We start from the raw sequence: 19,892 nt of genomic DNA, 5'->3' as shown, positions 1-19,892 counted from the left end.
GATACTGAGTTGTGGGTAGAGGGAAAAAAACAAACAAAGAAAGAGCAAGATTGTAAGAAAGGTCCAGGTTTATGTATCTAGGTGGAAGAGCTTAGAGAAATATGAAGATCTCCAGATGTAAGAGTATCAGAAAGATGGGGGGGGGGTCCCTGGGTGGCTCAGTCAGTTAGGTGTCTGACTCTTGATCTCAGCTCAGGTCTTGATCTTGAGGTAGTGAGTTCAGGTCCCATGTTGGGCTCCATGATGGGCATGGAGCCTCCTTAAAAAAAAAAAAGAATATCAGCAAGATGGGATAAATGGGTCACTACCACAATAGCAAGAGCCAACCAGCCCAATCCAGCAAAAGCTCAGCATTTATTTTCTTTATATTATTACTATATCAAGTATTAAGACATGTGCCCTCAACTATACTGCAAAACTTTAAGACAAGAACCGTATCTTATGCAGCCTTTCACACTCAGTGATGGCTGGGAATACACACACATTCAGATTAGCCCCAGATGTGCCTGCAGCACCTGCAGGGGCCTGCAGGGCAGTCCATCACCAGAAGGAAAGCAGTGTCATCAAACTCCTACAAACACAAAGCATTTCTTTACTTTCCCCATTGTGTGTCTCCCAGTTAGACTTTGCCTTGGGTAGGTTTCCAGTTTTGCCCTCCCACTCTGGGATGTCTCTCTCTCCTCTCCTTTCTCCACTGCCCCTCCTCCATGTTCCCACATGCTCCCCTCTGCACCACTCTTGGTTCCATTACAGAGGCCCATCCTCCTGGGGCAAGCACTCCGTTCCATGAGCTCCGTGGAGTCTTTGGCCTGTCAGATTCTTCAGAGCGGTGCACATACAAAGCAATCTATTTTTTTCTTTTATTTAAGAAAAAATTTGCTAACGTTGACTGTATCCCAAAACATAACTTTAGTGCTTGTCAGGCTACCAAGTCTCTGTCTTTTTACTTTTGCTTGCCAAGAACTCCCCCTCTCCACCAATGGCCCAGAAAAAAAATCCTGACTTGCCACATACATAGTACATATATTTATATAGCCCTGCATTTCAAAAAAGAAGATTGTTATTCACTATTTCCTTTCCAAGCCAATCCATTAGCAGGACCCAAATTTCTCCACTATCCCATCTCTTGTCTGGATGCCTGAAAAAGCCTGCCAGCTGGTCTCCCTGCTTCCATTCTTACCTAACTACGATCTTTTCTCCACACAGCACCCAGAGTGATCTTTTTTTTTTTTTTAAGTAGGCTCAATGCAGGGTTTGAACCCCTGACCCTGAGATCAAGACCCAAGCTGAGATCAAGAGTCAGACTCTTAACTGATTTAACTGTGTAACTCAGGCACTCCCAGAGTAATCTTTTAAAACATACCACTCTTCTTAAAACCCTCATGATTCCCCAGAGCATGTAGGACAAAATTCAGATTCTTTACCATGCTAATAAGCCTTTCTGTGATCTTGTTCCTGTGACCTCCCAACTTCGTGTAACAGTTATCCATTGCTGCATAACAAAACAGCCCAAAACTTGGTGACTTTAAACAGTAATGCTTTGTTATTTCTCATGATTCTGTAGGTTTTTCTGCTGGTCTCTCCTAAGACCACTCATACAGCTGCAGTCATCTTGACGGTGCAGTGGTGGACAGAGGGTCCAAATGCCTCATTTGTCTGTCTGGCAGTTGGTGTTCACTATTGATTGGGCTCCTCAGTTCTTCTCCATGTGGCCTCTTGGTAAGCTAGTAAGCTTAGTGAGCTTCTCTGCAGCACAGAGAGGTTCCAAAAGAGTGATGGCAAAATCTCAAGGGTCCTCAAGGTCGAGGCTCTGGAATTTGTACATTACTTCTGCCATATTCTATAGATCAAAGCAAGTCAGGGTGCCTGGGTGGCTCATTTGGTTGAGTGTACAACTTGTGATTTTGCTCAGGTCATGATCTCATGGTGTGGAATCAACCCCACATCAGGCTCCATGCTCAGCAGGAAGTCTGCTTGAGACACTCTCTCTCTCTTCCTCTCCTTCTGCCCCTCCCCCCCATATGTACTCTGGCGTGCGCTCTCTCTCTCTCTCTCTCTCTCTCTCCCTCTCTCTCTCAAATAAATAAACAAATCTTAAAACAAAACAAAACAACCAAGTCACACAGCCAGAGCAGACTCATGGAGTGAAGAAAGACACACTACCTCTTGAGGGAAGGAGAAGGAACATTCATTGCAAAGCGATGTGGACAAAGGGAAGCCTGATCCACTGGGGTCCAGTATTAGAACAATCTATTACCCCTCATCTTCTAGACTGCTCTTCTTCCTGTTTCTCAAAACATGCCAATCTTCAGAAACTTTGTACTTGTTTCTCTCCAGTGACATGCCAGAATTTCTCTGTAGGAAGAATGTAGGAGGACAGATGTGGTTGAAAGAGGGAACTGAATAGGAGACTTATTTAAAGTTGAATTTGGACGGTGAACACACTGTACTTTTGGGGATGGTTTGAGTGTGCTAGCTCCCAACCCCCAGCAGCTCTTCCTTGGTGTTATTGCTCATTATAGTCAGCCAGCCTTTCTCAGATCTGGACGTGGTTGCCTCTCAGGTCTCAGCCCACACATCACCACTTCAGAGAGATCTTCTCTGACCATCTACTAAAATACCTCCCTCCAGCTCTCTCTGCTCTATTGTTGCATTTTCTTTATAATATTAACTGCTACCTGAATCACTGGAGGCAAATCAGCAGCTTTTATGAAATCCACCTTGCATCTCACCTTGTAGGACTCCACGTACTTTCTCTAGCAGACCTCTAGGGGTGCTGTCTGTGGAGAACTAGTTGCAGTATCTCTCAACAACCCTGCACTAGACAGAATAAAAACCTCCCAGATATGCCCACATTCTAGTCTGTAGCACCTATGTACATGCAGGTTACATGGCAAAGGAGAACTAAGGCTGCTAATCAGCTAGCCAAAGAGAGAACCAGAGAGATGGCAGTGTGACAAGGCATCAGCCCAACACGGCTGGCTTTGCAGATGGAGGAAGGAGGCCATAAACCAGAAAATGCAGGAGCCCTCTAGAAGCTGGAGGAAGGAAAAAAAGGATTCTCCCTACGGCCTCCAAAAGGAAGACACTCTGCCAACACATTGATTTTAGTTCAGTGAGACCCCTTTCTGACATCTGACCTCCAGAACTGTAACATAATAACTTTGAGTTATTTCATTTTATTTCAAAAGATTTTATTCATTTATTTGAGAGAGAGAGAGAGAGAGTACAAGGGGGAAGAAGCAGAGAGAGAGGGAGAATCAGACTCCCTGCTGAGTAGGGAGCCCGACATGGACCCCAGGATCCCAGGACCATGACCTGAAACGAAGGCAGATGCTTAACACACTGAGCCATCCAAGCGCCCCAAATTTGTATTATTTTAAACCACTAAGTTTGGAATAATTTGTCACACCAGTAACAGGAAATGATAACCCCCATTGCTGAGATATGGACATAACTCCTAATGCTACACTTAGCGCCTTTCTTCTACTGTGTCCTGAGGCCGTTGAAAATCCCGGGCTCAGAGCATCGTCCCAGCCACATTTTTCCAAGTTCTCAGGCACATGCTGTATATTACAAAGGCTACACTGCAGTATGGCCATGTGTAAAACTGTGGTGTGCTGGATCCGACTCATGCTAACTTGTCAGGGCCAATGGTCAAATTTTCAGAAATTGTGCAAGCCAGTTATTAAATACAACCATTATTAGAAATTAAATTATATAAACATATAATTAAATAAGTTACATTACAAAGATACTTAAAACTCATCACTTCTTTATTTCACTATATTAAAGTTAACTATTACCTGTGCTCTTGAAGTTATTTACTTTTATTGTATCTGTATGATGAAGTTACTATATAATGGTGTGCTACACACAGGTTTGTAATTCTGCATTCGGCAACGTGATGTTGGTAGCTTGATACAGTTTATGCTGGGATATAGGCAGATACTACTGATCTGGGCTTCCCCCAACACCAAAACCAGTTACATTTGCCACATGTGTATAAGGGCAGGTGGTATCTGATTTTGGAGTGTTGCCTACAACTTCAGTGTGTTCTTTGTGTGTCTCGTAACAAAGGCCATGAACATCTGTGCAAGGCAAGTCCCAGGAACCACTGAGGCAAAATTTATCTGTGAGGCCCCTTGAGGCCTCACAGTGTCTGGTCTAATTCAGCTTTGTTTTCCTGAAGGAGTGAGTGCTCAATAAATGTCAACTGAATAAAGAGATGAATCTGTGGTTTCTTCGAGGTTAAAAGTGAAATGTAGGGGCGCCTGGGTGATTCAGTCAGTCAAACATTCAACTCTTCATGTTGGCTCAGATCATGATCTCAGGATCCTGCGATCAGTCCCCACCCCCCAGCAAGCCCAGCATAGGGCTCCGGTGCTCAGCGGTGGAGTCTGCTTGAGATTTTCTCTCTCCCTTTGCCCCTCCCCCACTCACACTCTGTCTTTCTCTCTCTCTCTCAAATAAATAAATAAATCTTTAAAAAGAAAAAAAAAAAAGTGAAACCTAACCTGAATAAGGCTCTTTGGGTTACACAATGACTAGCACTCTTATTTTCTCTGTAACTAATTATTATGAAAATGAGTGAAATTTCATTATTACTTCATTAAATCAATAGGAAATGTTCCATAAATGTTAGTAACTATTATCATTACAATTATTACTCTTTTCTTTAAAAGATGTATTTATTTATTTTAGAAAGAGAGCGTACACACACGCAAGTGATGGGAGGGACAGAGGGAGAGAGAGAGGGGGAGAGAGAATCCTCTAACAGACTCCACGCTCTGTGGGAAGCCCGACATGGGGCTGGATCTCAGAAGCCTGAGAACATAACCTGTGTGGAAACCGAGAGTCAGCCGCTTAACCCACTAGCTGCCCAGGCACCCCAACAATTATTAGTCCTTAGCTCACAATCTCTCCAGGCCCATTGACATGTCAGTGCTCCTCTATATTACGCATCTTTTTCTTCAAGCAAAGTGAGGGGATTCTTATATTTATGCTTTGAGTAATACTTGACTGGGAGAGCTTTTCTTGTCGGAGCCTTCTTAAAAGTTTCTTACAACACATAAGCCAAACTAAAAATTTTCATTAGCAAATTAAAGACAAATAGTTAAGTATTTTTCCTGCCTGTCCTTTACAACCATGAGAGAAGGTTGCGAAAGAAAGTTTCCTTTTTGCCGAAGAATCCCATGTGATAAAATGTGGAGAGTTGACAGAATTTTTTAAAAACCAACATTTTGCAATTCCTAACACAAATACAAGGTAAAGAGCATTCAAAACCATTAGATGAAGGGTTGCTGTGGGAAGTTGACACTGGGGGGATCAGGCTGCCACCCCCTGGGTCCACTGATCAGTCTCCGTGTCTGAATTAAGAGTGAAGTAACCGTGTCACTTTGGTCCCTTCCAACGAGAGGGAGGATGAAGTCTGAAATCAAACTTCTAGTTTATAGGCAATGCAGGGGCGAGAGGGACAAGTTAGGTGACACCTCAGGGAAGCTGCTGGCCATATGCAGAATGCAGACTACCAGACAGTGGTAAAGAGGGTGTGCTCAGGAGAAGAGACCCAGGGTTCCCTTACAAAGTTAAACATACACACTCACTGTGACAAGTTATTCTACTCCGGGGTATTTACTCAAGAGAAATGAAAACATATGTCCACCGAAAGATTCATACAAAAATATTCATAGCAGCTTTTTTCCCCCAGTAGCCCAGATTGGAAACTATGCCGATGTCCAGCAACAGGAAGGTACACAGGCAGACTGTGGTACAGGCAGATGACGGAATATAACTCACAATAAAAGGAACACGCAACAACAGGGATGAGCCCCCAAAATATTATGCTGAGGGCAAGTAGCTACACACGACAAGGAACAGGCAAAACTCATCCATGGTGAGAGAAGTCAGAGCAGTGGCTGGGGGCAAAGAGAGAGCTGTCTGTGGAGGTACAGGAGGGAACTTTCTGAGATAAGGGAAACGTTCTCTATCTCAATAAGGATGTGGGCTACCAGGTGTACGCATTTATCCAAACTCTCCAAACTGTGTGCTTAATACCTGTGCAGTTCTCTCTGTATCGAGAGAAGTTAATTAAGAAGGGAAGGAGATTGAGAGAAGGAGAAATGGAGAGAGAAACAGAAAGAGAGAGAGAGAACCAAACAACAAATGCAATGTGTGGACATCTTGGATTCACAAACTATTGCAAAAAGACAGTTTTATATCCAAGGAAGCTTGAATGTGGGCTGTATGGGCATGTAGATGACTCCAAAGGATTATGAATTTGTAGATGTAAAAATGGCAAGTGGTTATGTAAGAAAATGCCCAGTTTTTAGAAATGCATACTGAAATATTCAGGGTAAAGTAATATGATGTCTGGGTTTTAATATTTAAGGGGGAAAAGTAACTAAAAACATTTAGTGGGATATAAAAAGTGAGCATGACAAAATCTTGATAGCTCTGGAACCTGGGTAGTGACTATATGGGGATTTATCGTTCTACTTTTTGGTATATTTCAATTTTTTTTGTAATAAAAAATTGAACTGTTCTAAGTCAACAGAGAATATAATACCCACAATGTAAAAGCAGAAAGTATATGGAAGCTCTCAAAATTATATTCTCTTTTCTTATCAGACCCAAGATCAATTTTCCCTCTTTTCTGCCTTGGCAGATTTTTTGCTTTGATTAAAATTCACACCTTCCAAGATCACAAGTATGAATGGATTATATTAATCACATTTATTTCATATTTCAATCAGTAAATAGTTATTGAGAAATAACATTAATATGCCCTACTGAGAACGTTCCAAAAACAGCACCTACACCCAGTTATTCTATCCAGGGAAGGAGACACTTCGGGAGATTCTTCCGGCCTGGCATAATCGAATGTCACCACCAGGGGGCGCGTCCTCACCGAATTTGCTTCAGGAAAGATAAAATCAGACCAACAGTCTGAGGAGCTGGTTACCAGTCTCCTGGCACGCCCATGACCATGTAATTGTTTAGGCATGTCTCTGGTGACCTCATCCCACTACACTTGAGCCTTTTTGAGGAAACAATTAGCCTGTTCGAACAGAACAGGTAAGGCAAATTAGTAACTGGAAAATTACTAAGTCGTTCTACAGGACGTGTTGGGACATCCTGTACTCCCTTGACGCTTAGAGTTAGGGTGTGGACCCTTCTTCCTCACTTGATGGCTGGGAAAGGAGACAAGCCACCCCTCTCCCCACAGGGCAGCCCCTTCGTTGTCCTGGGGAGGCTGGGCAGCAGAGCAGAAGTGGAGCTGGTCTTTGTGGACAAGGGCTTCACTGGGACAGACGAGTCTCCCTCCACCCCTCCCTGCTCCCGGGCTCTGAGGCCACCAACATACAGCCTTCAGAAGCTCTGTGTGGGGAAGACCCCAGGCTGGGAACTGCCCTAAACTGCCATGTACTCTAGAAACCCTGGGAGCCGATTCTCCCGGGCTCTCGGTTCTGTGTGGCCACTTGCTGAGACACCAGTGGGTTCTAGGCCACTTCACTTATATTTGGAATCTAAAAAGCAGACAACAAACAAAACACCGAACTCATAGAAAAAGGGATCAGCTTTGTGGCTAACCCAGGGGCAGGGGGAGGTGGTATTTGGAGAAGGCGGTAAAAAGGCACAAACTTGCAGTCATAAGATAAATAAGTACCAGGGATAAAATGTACGGCTAACACTGTTGTGTACGTTGGACAGTTGCTAAGAGAGTAAATCCTAAGAGTTCTCATCACAAGAAAAAACATCCAAACCTTTTTTTTTTTTTTTTGTATCTATGTGAGATGATGAATTTTAACTAATTGTGGGGCTCATTTCATAATATACGTAAGTCAAGTCATTATGCCGCGCATCTTAAACTTATTCACTGCTATGGATCAAGTATATCTCAATGAAACTGAAAGAAAAAGAAAGAAAAGACCCGAGGAAAGCGGCCCCAGAGTGAAGACTCTTCTGGAAGCCCCGGGATCACATCGCCCAGGCAGCTGTCTTCTCTCCCTGCACTTAAAGCTGACCCTACCTGGGGTCCAAGATCAGAGGTTTGAGAGCTGAGAGAAACGGCCGCGGAGAGGGAGGGTGTGAGGAGCGTAACAGAAAGAAATAATACCCAGTCCGCTCAGAGCTCAGGACAGAACTGCCTTCTGCCCCCGCGCTCCGGGCTGCTTCTCTCTCCGCGCTCGCCCCCATCCTTCCCTGCCTCAGGCCTTCCCAGCAGCGCCAGCGCGAGGGGCCTCGGATGAGAAGCCGAGTCCGTGAACCACGCTGCTTACCGCTCCTGTGCGCCCGCGCGTTCGTCTAACAGCTGGCAGTGGGGCCGTGTGCAGGTAGACGTGTCGGGTGCCTTCGAAGAGCCCACAGCCAGCCCTCCGGTGGGGGAGGCGGCCGTAAGAAACCGTCAAGGTACCACAGAAGAGCCTCAGGAGCTGCAGGTGTGACACAGAAGAAAAGAATCAGGACCGTCAGCGGATGGAGAGGGGAAAGGGCGAAGTTTCGGGAAGGTTTATTACAGAGGAGTAGGCATCTGGAGATTGAGTCAGCCAGTCAGCCAAGGAACGCTTTCTGACTGCCTTCTGGGTGGCACCGGAACACATCGGGGAAGAAAACAGTCCCAAATCCCTGCCCTCATGGAAACGGCATTCTGCGGGCTGTGTGTGCGTGCGTGCGCGTGTGTACGTGCGTGCGTGCGCGGGCGCGCGGGGGGAGGGGGAGACACAGACTGTAAATAATAAATATAAGCAACAAGTAAATTCTGTAGTAGTTAGAATGCTGTGGTGGTGGTGGGGAATAGAACAGCTAAGGTGGGAGTTAGAATTCATGGTGAAGAGGTCAGGTAGTGAGCGACGACTTCTAGAAAGAGAAGGAATACACAGCCCCTAGGGTGCTGGCGTGTGTGAGGAAGGGCAGGGAGGCCAGTGCGGCTGGAGAAAGGAGAAAGAGGAGACAAGGTCAGGCTGCAGAGGCCTTGAAGGCAGTCATGACAACTTTGGCTCTTACCCTGAGAGAAATGGGTCACCATTGGAGCAGTGGTGTGCTGGCAGATTGGGTCTAAAAAAAAAAAAAGAAGAAGAAGAAGAAGGAGAAGGAGAAGGAGAAGGAGAAGGAGAAGGAGAAGAAGAAGAGGAGGAAGAAGAAGAAGAGGAAGTCGTCATCTTGGTTTTTTAGCATTTGCCAATTTCTGTGGTGTAAATGCTCCCGCCGTGGCCCAGTCCAGGCTACCAGTGTGACACCACTGAGCAGGGAGAGTATGTGCAGGAGTGACTCTCCGCGGCTGGGACAAGCCATTGTGCCCACTCTAGCTTTGGACAGTTTGGAGCAGACATATGACATGATCTGACACGTGTTTTAAGAAGGTCACTTTAGCTGCTGTGTTGAGAGCAGGCTATGGGTGGCTGGAAGGGCAAGGATAGAAGCCAGGGGGCCATTCAGGAGGTTAGCATCACAATCAAGTTGAGGGCTGGTCTCAGAGATTATCGGTAGTGGAAACCGCAAGTCCTAGACAGATTTTGGGAGTATTCTGAAGTAGATTTATGGAAATCCACCTGGATTTCTTGGCAGACTGGATGCGGGGCGAGAGGGAAAGAAAGCAATACAGGACGGCTCTGAGGTTGAGTGGAAGATTTGGGGGGGAATGTGAGGAAAGGCATTCCAGGTATAGGGAACAGCATGTGAAAGCCATGTATTTGGGGAAGAGAAACAAGGTCATGTGGCTATGAGGGCAGAGGCAGCAAACGGCTGGAGAAGAGGCTCCCAGCCAGGAGCACTGCAAAGAGAAGCCAGGACCCAGGCTGTGGCTATAGAGAGCCACTAATGGGGTTTTAGCAGAGAAGTATGTGATTAGGTTCATAATATTAAAAAATAACTAGAGAAGCTGGTGGCAGTGCGACCAGTTAGGTAGCTGTATCACTGGTCCAGGAGAGACGTGAGAGTCTCATCCAGACAGTGGTGGTAAAGCTAGAGAGAAGAGGAAGAGGTGAGTCTGAGGGTCGCGGTACCAGTTCCAAAGCCAACCTTGAACGTATGTGGATCACAGAACACAGTGGGCACTCTGTCCATGATTGTTCAATAACTAATCAGCTAACTGATGTGAGTCTTATCCTCACAGATCTCCTCCCATCCCCGCACTTATCTCACAAGTTAAATGTCTTTTCCAAAGGACAAATACATTCATTATATAAAAATAGGGTTCAAATGCTCATGCCCCTGTGAAGGATCTGGAAGTGTTCTCACTCTCGGTTTAGGGGGTGTTTGCACAGGTGTACCCATAGAAAGGTTCTTCAAACTGTACACATTTGTGCACCTCCCTGGATGTATGAATATACCTATCGACTGGCCATATTGATTCACTTTACCGTGTAAATGACAGAGCACAGAGCCCTTCCTTAGACCGGGCCCTCATTTCTAGGTGGGAGAAGAAGCCATTAGTTTTGGGCTAGGACAGACAGAGGAAAGGGGAGTAGACAGAACACAACAACTTATAAACTTGACCCACTAGTTTGCTGTTGAAAATCCACACTGCTGGGGTTATGTGTAACATCCAAATCTTTCAACTGAAGTAACACTTTAAAGTGTATGTGATGGGAGCAGAAGGAACCCGATGTTGGTGACTGGCCCACAACACAAGACACACCGAGCCCAGATTTGTCTCTTACCAAAGTGATAGTAAGACTGTCCCAAGACACCATTTTTTATAACACCATAAACCTCCGTCATCAGCCTCATGGTCCACCTTTCCCAGAGAAAGCGGACTTTTTTTGTCCTTCACATTGCTTCCCGCCACATGAGTGGCCTCTCTTCTCCTACAAGGCCAGAGCACATGTGTACCTCTTCCATAAAGACTCTCTGCACAGCACGTGTAGCACAGACCCGTAAACTGTTCCAGATGGATCATGAAGTCCAAACCCCACCTGCACCACCAAATCCAGCTGTTACTTACTCAAGTGCACTCTTGGATTGTTGTTCGTACTTACAAGGTTCGTGTCCCCAGATAGCCTGGAAGTGTGAGTTCAGGAGCTGACCTAGCCAGGACTTGATTCTTGGGGGCACTAAGGGATATTTATTCATCTCTGATAATGACCCATACCCCCAAAAGCAACGAATAGATGACTACCTCTCGTGTTCACACTCTGAAGAGAGTATCCATCCATCTCCACCAGTTGGACAGTCTGTAAAAGAACCAGAAGAGAAGATGTGTGCCTGTTTGTAGCTGTGTCTGTTTTGAGGGTAGAAACATATTAATAATTATCATTTGTTAGATGCCCATTGGGCAGCAATAACTTGATATTCTCATTGAATCCTCACAGCAGCCCAGTGAGGAAAATGTTATTTTGGATTCTCTGGTTAATAAATCTGCTACAGGCTAGTTGTGGGAATGACATGAGGCTTTCTGATTCATTTTCTCTTTGTAGATGTTGGATGATTTTTACAGCTAGGCCACATTTTTTACACTTTACCACTCTTTTCTTATTTAATTAATCTCTATACCCAACATGGGGCTGGAACTCACAACCCCAAGATCAAGAGTCACATGCTCTTCCAACTGAGCCAACCAGATGCCCCTACACTTTATCACTTCTATGAGAATACACTGTCTGTAATTCAGACCAAGTTATGTGGGATGACCAAGCTTAATAAGAACAATACTAATGCATTTCTGCATTTAAACATTTTTAATGAATAATAATGTTATTCATTAATAACTCCAGGCCAAATGGTTTTACTAAAATTTTATGACTTTATAAAATCATTTGGTCACTTGTATAATTGTTAGGTCATGAAAAATAAATTTTGAGCAAAAAGCAAAATAATAAAAATAATAATGTCTGTTACAAATGGGTATTCTGGGTGCTTCGGTAACTTGTCCTCAACTTTCCCTCAAGAATAGAAATTATTAAATGCCTCAGTTACTACACTGATACTCAGGGAACTAAAGAGACTCACCCAGGGTCACACAAGCACGGTCTCTTGACTCCCTTTGTCTACCACCATGGGACAGAAAGAGTCACGCAAGAAATACAGCCGTCTCTGTCTTCAGTGTGGTAGCAAGCTGGGGCCCGGGCCCCTTGCTGCTCAGGTTGGAAATCCCCAGGAAACACAGTCATCAAACACCAGCACAAAGCCAGGAGCAAAATGAGGATGAATCTTTCCAAAGGAAATGCTCTTCCAGAGTTCACACTGCGGGTATTGCTGACTGATCCTCACTTCCTTTCCGGACCTGAGCACATTTCATAACAAAGGGCTTTCTAAGAATGAAGATTCCAAAAAGTAGCTAGAAAACAAGCCTGACAGTCATGGGATGGTCATCAGGTGAATACCTCACTTACCACATCCTCAGAAATAATGACACTTCCGCCAGTGGTTGGTTTCCGTTGTCCTGGCAACAGCCCTCTCTAACCAGTGCCTATCAGGGCACCTCTGAGAGAAGACCCACCAAGGGCTGGGTCAGGAGGTTAGACCAAGATATCTCCCAACCTGAAATAAAAGTGGGTTGAGATTTATCTGGGGAGAAGGTAAAGATTTAAGCCTCCCTCCCACCAAGGATTGTTCATATCTGTCTGTTTCACACCTCTCCTACTCCCGTGGGCAGGCAAGGGGGAAAGGGGGAGGCGAGGGGAGAGGGGTGCATGGGTGTCAAGGAAACAGGCATAGCCCCCCGGGCACAGTTGGCACAGCTGTACACACAGAGGAGGCATTCAAGCCACATCTGGGGATCAGAGGGAATGGAGTGATGGGATTTTAAGGGGGATTTTTATTTCCTCAGTTGCCTTACAGATGAGGAAACAGACACAGAGAGGTTAAATCACTTGCCTGAAGTCACAAAGCAGCCTAACCACTGAGCCCAGTCCTAGAGCTCCTGACTGTCATCTGCTCCAGTGATCTTCCCAGGAAGACCCCATTCACCCGCCAGTTTGCACGGGGCTCTCTGTCCCCCTGCTTGGCCTGGGCCAAGCTCTACAGGAGACACTGCCGCTTTGTGTCGCCCTCCTTGGCACAAGATGAAATCAGGTGGTCCCCATTCTTCCTGTTCCGCTCCGCCAAATCTAACTGCACACACTTCCTGTGCACAAAGCCAGCTCGCCAATTATCTGCTCCAATTAAGGAGTGTGAGATGTGGTTAATTCAGTCACTCCAGAGGGGTGACTGAGGCAAGCCGTGGGCTGGCCATGCTGGCTGCAGGTCCCCTCAGTGGTCCTGGCCATGCTGTTGCCCCTGGCACTCTTCCCCTACCCCAGATGGCCACTGTGGTTTCTTTACCTCCCCTCTCTCTCCTTTCTCAGTCCCCGGAGTTCCAGAACTGTGTCTTGTTCTCCCTCCCCCTCTTCAACAGAGTTCTGTCCTAATTCTGTGTCCTCTGAAAAACTAATGTGTCCAGAGTTGTCGGCGATGGATCATGGATTAACACTTGACTCTCTCAGAGATAATTGGCTCTCCACTGGCACTGAGCATGGTGCATCTTCTGCACTTGTGCCTAAAGCCAGGCTTGCAATTGATAAATGTAAAAAAATACGCCTTTTTTAGCTTGACATGCAGACCCCAAACACTCAGCTCTCTACTGCCAGTCGTTTCTGTGTCTTCTCACTAGAGCGGAGAAGGCAGATGGAGGCTGCGTGTGTACGAGTCTCATCAGTTAGGACGACAGGCACTGCCAAGACCCATGCCCTCCTCGGCGCTTAATGGAACATACTTTATGATCCTGACGTGAAATGTATAGATGATATAACCTACCTGTACATACCTTTTCAAAAATAAAATCAGCATAATGCCTTGACTGGAAAGATTCAAAGAAGAAATAAAAGGGTGGTAATTTGTAATAAAGAAATATGTATTTCAACATGGGAATACTTGGGCCCAACTATAATAGGAGATACAACAAAGGAGTCAGGGCTGTAATTATTCATACATTCACCATGAATAGGACAACTATAAACTTAGATCAGTATAGTGTGTTACACTGCATACAACTGGTGTGTCCATTGGTGATATAATTTTGCATATAGTGAACAAATCTTTATAAAGTTCCAAAAAAAGAGTACAAAAAAACTTTTTTTGAATATTTTACCTATCCATTTGAGAAAGAGAGAGAGAACACAAGCTGGGGAGGGGGTGGGGGAGGGAGGGAGAAGCAGACTCCCTACTGAGCAGGGAGCCCAACTCGGGGCTCGGTTCCAAGACCCCAAGATCATAACCTGAGCCGAAGGCAGATGCTTAACCAACTGAGCCACCCAGGCATCCTCAAAATTTTTGTTTTACATGGCAGTCACATTCCTGGAAAATTAGGTGTGTCCGAAGCCATGCAAAAAATACATTTTATTTATTTATAAAACATGATTATGTTTAAGGCACCTGTAATTATAAACATTTTGTTGTTGTTTTAAATCTACATGAATATCTGGGACAAACTACCTCAGACTCTTGTCAACTAAATACAAGTCGTGCCATATATTGTGACAACAAAAAATACACCTCCCCCTGCCAAAATCTGCAAAATGCTCCCAGGGGGTACTACTGGGCCCTTTACCCCATAGAAAGTCATTCCATTAGCAATTACCTTTAGCTTCTACTAACAGAGTCCTCAAGTGACAGTAGTTAAACAAATAGGGGTTTGTTGCTCTCTCAAGTAAAATAAAGCTGAAAGTAGGCAATGTTGGGCTGCTCTGTTCAAGTCTCCTATCCTTTCTGCTTTAACTTCCCTAGTATCGATTTTCAACCTCAAGTTCATGACTGCAAAATGGCTGCTGGAGTTCCAGCTATTGTGTCTGCGATGTGGGTATGAAGAAGAAAGAAGAGAGGAAGTCAGGAAGAAGGATAAGCCTCCTTTAGGAATGTTTCTGGACGTCCCACCCAAAAAGTCCCTTTATATCTGCCCTCAAAACTGGCCTGGAAATGTAATTTTTAATTAGGTGCTTTGCTGTCTCTAATAATAATATTGGGTTCTATAGTAAAGAAGCAGGAGTGAATAGACATTGGGTAGGCAGACAGCCATTCCTGCCATATTGTTTCTTTCACCCACTGACAATATCCAGGGAACCTGCCAAAGCCGAAATGCAGATTCAACACACAGATCCTAAGAGGGGTATTCAACCTTTTGAGTTCTTTGGCTCTGGGTCTCAAGCTTCTAATGGCTTCCATTTTTGTCTGCCATTTCACCCAAGGGAGCTCAGTGAAGCCTCATTACAATGATCAGTTCTGACTAGACACTGGTACTGAACAAATCTGAGGACAGCAGACTAATCTGAGCAGGGGCTCAAAACCCAAAATCTGCCGGAGCTTCTAGTGTGAGAGCTCAATATGACAGTGGTTTAGTTTCTTATATTTGATATTAGTCATTCGAGTGTGTGTACGTGTGTTTGCTTTCCAGAGTTGGTGCCAACCCCTCTAGAATTTTCCTAGAAGAGTTTTGTTCAGTCTTACAAACATGTATTGCGTCTACTGCCTTTCTCTTGCTGCGTGCCAAGGATGCAAGATGAAGCCAACAGCGGCTCTTCCCTGGAGAGCTGACAGCCTGGGTGTGGGGGGTGGGGACCGAGGGATGGCAGCAACAGGCCACTGCACTCCAAAGTGGTCAGTGCAGTGCTATACGTAGTAGGTGCTCAATAAATAGTGGCGTTTTGACCTGTCATCTTCTTTGTGATGCTTGGAGACGAATCCGAGCTCTTCCAGGCTGAGGCTTCCCGGGCTGAGGAGTTACTCACCACGCTTCTATTGCCAAATGCTCTGTTTTTCCTTCCATTTCACTCAGTCAACTATGCCCTAGAATAAGTTTCTGAAATATGTTTTTATTTTCAACCTTGCAGAAACCCTTCTTGTGTTGAAGCCATGCCAAAACTCTTGGAACTGGGAAATATCCAGAGATATGCAAAGATAAAAAAAATAATCTCTGTACTTGGAAATTCCTAGTTCTTCCCTAGCCTCAAAATCCCTCCAGAGAGCAATTTGGCAAGAATTTTCAAAGTTTTAATGAAACGTTTATACTCTTTGACCCTGAAATTCCTCTTCTAAGACTTTATACCAAGAAAATAATTAAGGATATACACAAAGATACAAAACAAGGATATTTTTAGAGTCTGGTTTATAACTATGAAAGCACCTAGATGTGGCTGTTTGCAATGTTTTCTAACCAATAATAAAAGATCAGTGACTATAGTACTTTCCATACAACAACACTGCATCCACTTGAAATTATTCGTTTAAAATAGAAGGGCACATTACTGAATAAACAGATAATGTGGATCTCACATTCTGGCTATGTGCCATAATTGCATTTATTGACCTGAAAATATATTTAGGATATATCATTAAATGGAAAAAGGCAGGTTACAAAATCATTAATCATAATGATGATAATAGTAGATAACACACTAATGCATGTATTATGTGCCAAACATCATGTTAGGAGCTTTACAGACATTAGTCATTTTATTTATATAAGAACCCAATATAGGGACACCTGGGTGGCTCAGTCATTAAGAGTCTGCCTTCGGCCCAGGGTGTGATCCTGGCGTTCTGGAATCGAGCCCCACGTCAGGCTCCTCCACTGGGAGCCTGCTTCTTCCTCTCCCACTCCCCCTACTTGTGTTCCCTCTCTCGCTGGCTGTCTCTCTCTGTCAAATGAATAAATAAAATCTTTAAAAAATAAAAAACAATATGATCCAAAGCTTGCTTAAAAATAATTTTTATATTCGTTACTATTTTGTTGAACAAGATAGGCACAAGTGCAAAAAATAAAGCAACTGTTTTCTTTCTCCCACATTTACGTCAAACCCGCTTTCTGGATTTGTCCTTTTGCTGCCCATGGATGAAATCTCAGGCAGATCTCGTATTTCTGGTCCCTTGCAGAAAGTTGGGCAGTCTTACTTTGAGAATTAAAACGTCCAGTCCAATCTGAACTTCTCTCTACTTGAAGGGAATCTTCTCCTTCAGGGTGAGCTGCTGAGAGCTCGGCATCTTGGAAGGGTTTCTTCTCATACCTGCTCCTCCAAGGCTGGGCCCCTGGGATGAGACTGGGGAAAGGCAGTCTTCAACAGCAGGCACAGTCCTGGACCATGGCTGGCTCCTGCCTTTTTGTCTGGCAGGTGTTTTTGAAGGCTGCTCCCAGGATTCTCTGCAGAGCATGCTGTCTCTCTCGCAGCTGGAAGCTTCCTGTTCTTCTCTCAGCCCGTGAGGTCTCAGCAGTCTCCCTTACGCTGACTTTCTCCTTTGGGCCCTTTGCCCTCCCCCTCAAGAGTCCTGTGGTGTGGTTCCCTTTTAAAACAACCCGGGCCAGCTCCTCCTCAGATTCCCATGGCCCCCGGTGAAGCTCCCACATTTTTGCCTGCCCCTTGTGGTTGGGCAGACTTGGGCACAGCTATAGTCTCTCACCTATGGGCATCTCTTGGCAAAAGGCAGACGCCAGTCCCCAAACTCTAGGAGCACACATCAAGTTCTCTGAGTGGGTCTCCTCAAGAGTTTCTCACTTGCCTTGGGATGAGGGGCTGCACTCCTCCCCCCTTGGGAGGTGACATGGAATACAGCTCACCAACAAGGCTCTCCGTGGAATTTTCTCTCACTGCTCCACAACCCTCACTGTTAGATGCTAGAGGGGGGAATTGCTCAAAACTGAGAGCCTGTTTCATAATCTCTCAGTTCACCCTGTGTCAGTTGAATAGAACTCATAGCACCTTAATTAGGATATTTGGGATATGGGGTCCTTGGCTATCTATTGTACTGTTATCAACCTTTAGGGCTTCAGGCAAAAGTACGCACAACAGCCCCATTTTAACCTCCTGTTACATTCCCGTAGACGGGTACCTTCTGAAGCTTTCACGGCAAAATGGTATCAGTTATCTTCAGGTCATAGAGCTGTTTTCCTCTTTTGTGCTTATCGGTACTTCATCCATACCTGCACTGAACACATTTTAAAAGAAAAACTATTCTTAAAAGGAAAATATTCTTCCATGTGCAAGACAAAACAAAACAAAAAAACCTACACACAGATACCACACCCTTCACAAAAATTCACTCAAAATGGATCATAGGCCTAAATGTAAAAGGCAAAACTAAAACTCCTAGAAGAAAACACAGGAGAAAATGTGGGTGGTCTTGGGTACTGTGATGACTTTTAGATACAACCCCAGAGGCATGATCCATGAAAAGAATAATTGACAAGCTGGACTTCATTAAAATGAACACAGTCTGCTCTGCAAAAGAGGGCATCAAGAGAATGAGAAGACAAGCCACAGAGAGGGAGAAAATAATGGCAAAAACCATCTCTGATAAAGGACTGTTATCCAAAATACATTGAAAACTCCTAAAACTCAATTAGAAAACAACTGATTTAAAAAATGGGCCAAAGACCTCACGAGACAACTCATCTAAGAAGAGAGCAAATAAGCGTATGAAAAGATGCTCAACATCATAGGTCATCAGGAAATGCAAATTATTATTTTTTAAAGAGAATGGCAATTTTTTTTAAGGTTTTTAAAAATTTATTTGAGAGACACAGAGAGAGAGCTAGAGCGTACAAGTTGGCGGGGAGGGGCAGGCAGGCTCCTTGCTCAGCAGGGAAACCAATGCAGGGCTCGATCCCAGGACCCTGGGATCATGACCCAAGCGGAATGCAGCCAGTTAACTGACTGAGCCACCCCAGCGTCCCTGGAATTGCAAATTAAATCAACATAATACCAGTAGCCTTGAGCTGATTCCACCAGGGCTCTCGGGGCGCCGCCTTCTTCCCTGGTGGACTTACTTGCTGCGGTGGCTGTGACCACCCCCACTGGCCAGACCCACGTGGCCATGCAGTGTCTGCTGGCTTGTGCCGGGGCAGCCACTCCTCTGAGCACCGCTGTCTGATTTGGGGGCAGCCCCGCCTACCAGCTCTGGCCTAATAACGCTGCTCCCGGTGCCAACTTTTGAGGATATTTCATTCCTGCAAAGCCCATGCTTTGATTTGGTGGAAGGGCCATGCCAAAAGGAAGAAGAGAACTTGAGCAACATCCGGGGACCTTGTACTGAAGCTCCTGAGTTCAGAGAAGGCAGTTTTACAGTCTTGGCCCTGGCTGGTGGTTACATTTTGGGACATTTTGAATACCTGCACCTGACAATCCACCGCTCTATGGACTTCAGGAACACGTTTGCCTGAGAGTACCAGCCCCTTTCAAGTCCATCACCTGCAATGGTATGGGACAACCCATGGGGGTTGGCCAAGAGGCCATTGATCACTGCGTGGCTCCCGTGAAGGATGCCTGGCAGTCTCACAGTAGAGATGGGTGGGCGTGGTGAATTCAGAGATATGATGTTTCCTTGACCAGCTTGTTGCCCTTCCCAGCAAAGACCGAAAACCATGAGACTCTAGAGAAGATGCAGAAAGATCAAGAGGAATAAAAACAGAAGAACTAAAACCCCCGGACCTTTGAGCGCGTAGCCACTGCCAACACGCTGGGGATACAGAAAGTCCTGAGCCCATATGACTGACCCAGAAGAGGCAGGACTGGGGCAAGCCCTATATATGCAAACATGTGTGGTGAGAATGTGAGAAACACATGTAAAAAGGCTACTCGAAAGAATCTTTTTCTTCCCCTTGCCCTACCCTTGAAGTCTTGGGTAACTCTAAAAATCTAACCAAGGAGCAGCATATGAGTAATGATTTCTGAAAAACTGTACAATATCTGTTGATTTCTTAAAAATGTATTATATTTATGTTAAATAAAGCGTGAGTATCACCTCAAAAAAAACCCCAACCAATCCCCCCCCAAAATAATGAGATACCACTACATCCCTATTAGAATGACCGAAATCTGGAACACTTGACAACACCAAATGCTGGTGAGGATATGGAGTACCAGGAACGTTCATACACGGCTGGTGGGAATGCAAAATGGTACGGGAGCTTCAGAAGACAGGTGGTT

The 19,892-nt window shown here is 45.0% G+C and overlaps 1 pseudogene; it reads left to right on the top strand.

Annotated features, from left to right (window-relative positions):
- Positions 1 to 11,995: 11,995 nt before the first annotated feature.
- On the top strand, positions 11,996 to 19,511 carry LOC148109636 (large ribosomal subunit protein uL16m pseudogene; annotated as a pseudogene).
- Positions 19,512 to 19,892: the final 381 nt, after the last annotated feature.

The sequence above is a fragment of the Ursus americanus genome, chromosome 7, assembly GCF_024610735.1.
Source record: "Ursus americanus isolate L20-20 chromosome 7, mUrsAme1.1.p, whole genome shotgun sequence".
Lineage (NCBI taxonomy): Eukaryota > Metazoa > Chordata > Mammalia > Carnivora > Ursidae > Ursus > Ursus americanus.
The sequence above is the reverse complement of the archived record's forward strand: the minus strand, read 5'-3'. Positions and strand labels throughout refer to the sequence as shown.